The following is a 6,028-nucleotide window of genomic DNA, read 5'->3' on the forward strand; positions in this document are numbered from 1 at the left end:
GTGTAGTTCAGCCTGTCGATTTCCACTGGTGTGGTGAATAAGTGCACGTGTCTGATGACCTCAGGTTTTCAGAAGAACTGAAACCACATGTAAGAATAAGCCAGGTTTTGAATAGTATGGGGAAGTACTCACTGGAAGCACTCCCTGAGCACTGCCAGGGGAAGGCTGACCAGAAGCAAAAACTCAGCTGTTCTCACCACGAGTGCACTTAGGTGTTTTCTCAGTCTGGAGAAGCTGAGGCCAAAGGTTAAATTCCACTTTCTTGGTATGATTTTGCTAATAAACTGTAGCTTTATGAAGTAAAGGGGTTTTGATGATTCAACCCAGGATTAAAGAACTAACCGTAAGAATGCCAAACTTCACAGGTAAAGATTCAGGCCCTAACTCCAGCATCAGTAACAAACAAAGCACTGTGTCCATGTCATATGAGGCCAAGAGATGAAATGAGGGATGTGGTAAGAGAAACGTAGCAGTTGCAGGAGTTGCAGCAGCCCAGCTCTGTGGCTTCCAGGCCATGTGAGGCCCGGGTACTGTCCTGCCCCGCTAACTGCCCCCTGGAGAGGCGGCATTTCAAGGCCGTGATGCCAGGGCCTTTATTCAGGGTTGCTGTAGGCTATGTATCCTGTGTCAACAACATTCCCAGTGATGCTACTCAGGGAATAACCAAATGCCACAACGCCAATATTTTGGCTCGTGTTGTGAAACCCAATCCTCAGTGCAGCGTCAGTATGGGCAGCACAGTGTGGAAACGAAGGGGGCCTTAGAGCATTTGAAGATACTGCTAAAAAATACAGTATTTGTTACTTAACAACCTTCTCCAATCTCTCTGCAGCCCCCACCACAGGGCCTGATCATGTCACAGCCCTTAACAAACGTGTCATTTTGGTGCCTCAAGAGGACACATGCAGCTAAGGCAGTGAAACCTAGGACTGGAGTTTTAGACTTAATGTAGGTGCCTAAATATGCAAAGTATGCCACATCAGGATGTCAGTCTCTTCTTCAGGCACTTAAATACCTTAAAAGCTCCATTGCCTTTGACTATACAAGTTGATAAAGGCTGTGTATGGCAGAATGGTCTAAAGCCTCACAGCCTAGCTCTCTCCTGTCCTCATCTGTTCTACCCCTACAGCATGAGCAAGGAATGTGGTCAAGAGAGGCACTCTCTGCACCATGTCGTAAGGAGGTGATCTCCTACAGCAATATTCTCAACTTCCTGCCATGACCATGGCTACGTCAATATTTATCTTTTAGGCCTTGCTGTACTAAGCAGGAGGAGATTGCTTCTTGTCTCATGAGTCACCTCTTGGATTTAAGAGGAAGATCATATTTTCTAAAACCATTTCTTTTTGGAAAAGCTTGGAAAAAGATGTTGATGCTATTTAGCTTTACTGCAGCTGCACAAGCAAAATGCTCATCCATCCCCCACCAACACATGCTGACCTTATTGCCTTCCACTTCACTGCTTTTCATAATCAAATTGATTGCCTTGTTTGTTTCAAAGTGCATCACAGCAAACAGCTATAGCAGGATCTAATTATCTCCCTCTCGTTCGGTGTAAGAACATTTCCAGATAAGCAGCATGATTTCAACATTGTCTCAAAGGTCATCCCGTGCAAGCCATCTGTACCAACCAAGAGACTGCTCCTCATTCATCTTGACGTTTCCAGACAGCGGTGCTGATAGCCCGAGATAACAAAACAGAGAACTGCCTTAGGACAAAGACCGTGCCTGCTCCTAGGCAGATGTCACGATGATGACAGGTGAGCGCTGCAGCTCCAGTTGTCACAAGGACATCGGCGCAGCAGGTGGCTGCTGTAACCCTAGAGCCTCGCGTTGCTCTTTGTCTTCTCAGCTAAATCTGGGAGCTGTCACTTTGCTGTTCCCCAAGCCCTGCTCGTAGCTCGCCGGGGAGCTTGCACGGGGGCAAACACGTCGCTGCGGGGTGAGGCTCGCTTTTTCCCCTGTTACCTGTTTTGGCTTTTGGAGCTGTACTGGTGGAAGACCATCTGAAATCATGGGTGATTTTTTAACATGTTCTTTGAGGAAAACCTTGCTGAAGGAACAAATGGGGAGCTCCACATTCTGGAGACGGGATGAAGCAGAGTTGAGGGGCAGCTTTTAAAGCACCAGGACCCTGACTGAGCAGACCTTACAGCTTGTCTCCAGCATCACGGTGGCCAAGCAGTCCTGCTGCTGGAGATGGGAGGTACGGTGCAGCAGAACTGCGTGAAGGAGCCTGCACCACAGATGGATCTCGGTGCTAAGCAGTGGCCTTACACTTGCAGGTTCAGAGGATGAAAGACATCCATGCATGTCTTTTCAGACTGAGACAATGAGAGAAGTGAGACATGAAGACAAGAGATTTTTCTAAGAAAAAGGTAACAAAGCGGTCAAAGGTTTGAAACAGCTTCCATATGAGGAGAGCATGACTGGTCTTTTCTCCTTAAAACACATAACAGAGGGTTGATATGACAAGGATGAAAGAAATTATTAATGTTAAGCAGAACAGGCCATAATTACCCATTTCTTCTCATAATACCAAATTCAGGAAAGCACCCAAATGGTCATGCAATGGTTAAAAACCAATGAGAAAAGTGTTCCTTCGTTTTGACAGCTTCGTTTACACCAAAATGTGCTCAGCTGTTCCTGCCCAGGAATATCTGTTTACTGCTTTATTTGGATGTCTGAGGCAGCCACCAAATAAACTTTTCCCACAGAAGCCCTTGTTCCAGTGCCAATCCTGCTGGAGTTCAGCTTTGCTTCCCTTGGATGGTGAAGCAAACACAGGTGGATCCTACTGATACAATCAGGGTGACTCAAAACCTTGCCAGATGTGATGTTGGGACTCGTTTCCACAAAGTCTTGTGAAGACCAGAATCATTACACTAATTAACAGGGATGGGTCTATTAGCAGCAATAAAGCACGGTGGGTGCTCAGCTCAGAAAAAGCTACAGGCCTCTGTCAAGAGACAGGGCATTGGGCTGAACAGACCTGCAGCTACACCCTATACAGCAATGTTATTTTTTACAGATCCTCTTTACTGCCTTCTGGCCACTCGGCGAAGCCCACTGCTGATGCACTGCCCTCTCATCTAATCAGATGCAGAATACCTGGCTAACAAACTGGCATTGCAGCTGCAGAGCTTTACTTGCAAGCCTTCCTTTCTCCTGATATCACAGAAAATACCACCCGCTGCTCACATTGCTGAGAAGGGTTTATTCCAAATGCTGAAACTGCAAGCCGATCATAAACACATGGAAAAGCAGCAGTCTCTGTTTTTTTACCCTACTCCAGCCTCCCAGATACTGCCGTGGGCAGCTGGATGTGTAAGCTCACTGTTGTGGTAGCATTGAGCCCTCCTTTGCCTGTAAAAAGGAACATAAAATAATCACAGCCAACCTAAACACATGAACTGTTGTTAGCTCTGATCTAATTATACACTGACATGATTTGCCTGCGGTTGGCATTCACTAAAGTGATGTCAAAAATAAACGATTTCAGTCCATTATGCAGCAATGGCAATGTTGACCCAAGGGAAAATCCTGGAGGAGGTTAAAACATTCATTATTCATTTTAGTTGCTTCACGAATGTCTATCCTAAGGAAGCAGAGGATAATACAATGCTCTGATGCCTGAATTTTGGAGGCACCTGTCTTTCCTTTACCATTTGGCAATGGCAATTATTTGACCAAACAAAAAAGAGTTTGTGATTAGTTGTCACTGCAGTGCACGGCTCAAGCAGTGTAACCCCCGCATGGGTCTCCCCATTGTCACTGCGATGGCATGGTAGGATGCTATATTTAAGGCTCGAGGATGGGCACTCAAACATGGGGAACATTCTTTTGGGGAGAGTCATTCTTAGTGTCGTCAACAGGGAAAAGGAAACGCTCCTTTGTCCTTTCTCTTGCATGAGGACAGGCACTCTCACTGTAGTCTTCACAGGGTGAGTTTGTTTATCTGTAAATAAGCTACTGTTTATAGCAAGATTTTAAAAGATCTTTATAGCAGCATCAGCTATTTTGTATGATCACTTTGTTTGTATTGCACCTCAGAGACAGACTGTGCTTTGTGATTGTATCTGCTTTAGAGTGTCTTTACTGTTTTTTCAGTGTTGTTCTTATGAAAATATTTTTTTTTTCTCACAAGTGTCTATTCTGTTTATTGATCTGTTCAGAAAAAAATGCATACATTTGGATTGAAAAGTGTAAGCTTTTGTAGATCAGAACTCTGTATCTTCGTAACAAACACCAGATTATAGAGCACTGAAAATTTTCCAGGGAATAATTGGATGTAGTATATATTAATCATGATTTTGGAACAGTAACTATTCATGAACGTAGAAACAGAGACCTGATGCACAGTAGTCATTGTACAGCTGCAATAATCAGAAGAGAGTAGTATTCTAGGAAATTAAAAAGATATTTTTTCCACACAGATGTTTTATTTTCACTTTTTATATTTGCAAATGCTTCTTTGTTTCATCCAAAGTTAGCATCTACTGAGGAAATCTGTATTTTCATATGCATTTGGGAATATTTTGCATTTACCATAACTGTGCTTTTCCATACAACTCTGCTTTTCCATGGACAGTTTCTACACGATTTGTTTACATTAACAGAAAATCATACTCCTGGAAAAAGTTGTCAGGGGTGTATTTTTAATTGTTTAAGGGTTAGAAAGCAATAAAACTTAAATATATTGAAAAATTTGTCAAGAGAAAATTTCAACAATAGAGCGTGAGCAAAGGAAAGATTTACAAGTATGTTTGAATGAATATTATTCAGCAATGATTACACTTCCAAAGAGCCAATGTGCTTTCATAAAGTAACATAAGCTCCTAGAACTTGAAAATCTGTGCAGTTTACAGCATGTGCTGTCGGTCTCCGAACCTCTTGCAAGACATAAGGAGGTACGGGGGAATACCCTGTTAAAAATCACTTCTGATTAATGCCCACTCATTATCCAGTGCCTAAAAGCGGTACACTTTATTCCCAGAAGAGGGGCTGCAGCAACAGCACGGTCCTTTAGCAGCTAATGCTGGAGGTGGAAGGCAGCCAAGAGCTGCTGCTTGCTCCCCACGTTTCACCTGCAAGAGGGGGATCTCTCTGGGCAGGCTTCTCTGCTCCCTCTGGGGAGGGTCTTGCTGTTTACTGAGCAACTCCATTACGGCTAGTGTTTGAAGGATGCTAGCTTTCTTCACAATTTACCAACTTTTTACAAGACCTAAGAAGAAGCAGGAGGCACTCAGAGGACTGGATAAAGCATTATCCCATTGAAGTATTGACTGGAACTGCCAGCAGCTTAAGATACACAGATGGGATATTTGGAGTGAAGAATTGATCTGTGTCTGCAAAAGATCAGTTTCAGAAAACCCACTTGAATTTTCCAGTTGTCACAGACACCAAGCAATTCCCACACAGCAGCCTGTGATGCAGCAGTGCTGCCTTATCCAACCCCTGGCACATCCAGGCAAGGTCAGAACATGGTGCAACTGCAATCTGGATGTCAGGTCACAGGCTATCTGGCATCAGATACCCCTGTAGTAGTTTCTAGACTGAAAATCTGCTTATTTTCTAAACTTTTCCTCTGTATCTCACTATCTAATGTCCCATATCTTATTTTATCCCTGATCTTCTGTGTCCCTCTGATCTCCCTTCTCATGATGCTCCTCATTTGCCTGCATGCTATATTGGGGGTCTGATCTAATGGAACACCCTGGAAGATCCAGCAGCTTTAGAGCATCAGCCTTTGGAAAACAAATCTGCCCATAAAATGTTGCCTGCCTTCTGTTCTGTTACAACCTCAGCTGCCTATAAAGACTTATTAATTTGATCATCTGATTCCATTTTTCACTGAACCATCACAAAACAAACTTCTTTCATAGTTCAAATGCCAGAAGGTAGTATTACATGAACTTTCTTTCATGGTCCTTGAACATCAAAGCAAAGCAAGGATTTAACGGTAACTGAAAGCAATACTGTTAAGCTTTGAAAGCCACTTTCTGTTTTACTCTATTCCAGCAAGAAA

Source organism: Netta rufina (genome assembly GCF_964035555.1).
Source record: "Netta rufina genome assembly, chromosome: 23".
In the NCBI taxonomy this organism is placed as follows: Eukaryota; Metazoa; Chordata; class Aves; order Anseriformes; family Anatidae; genus Netta; species Netta rufina.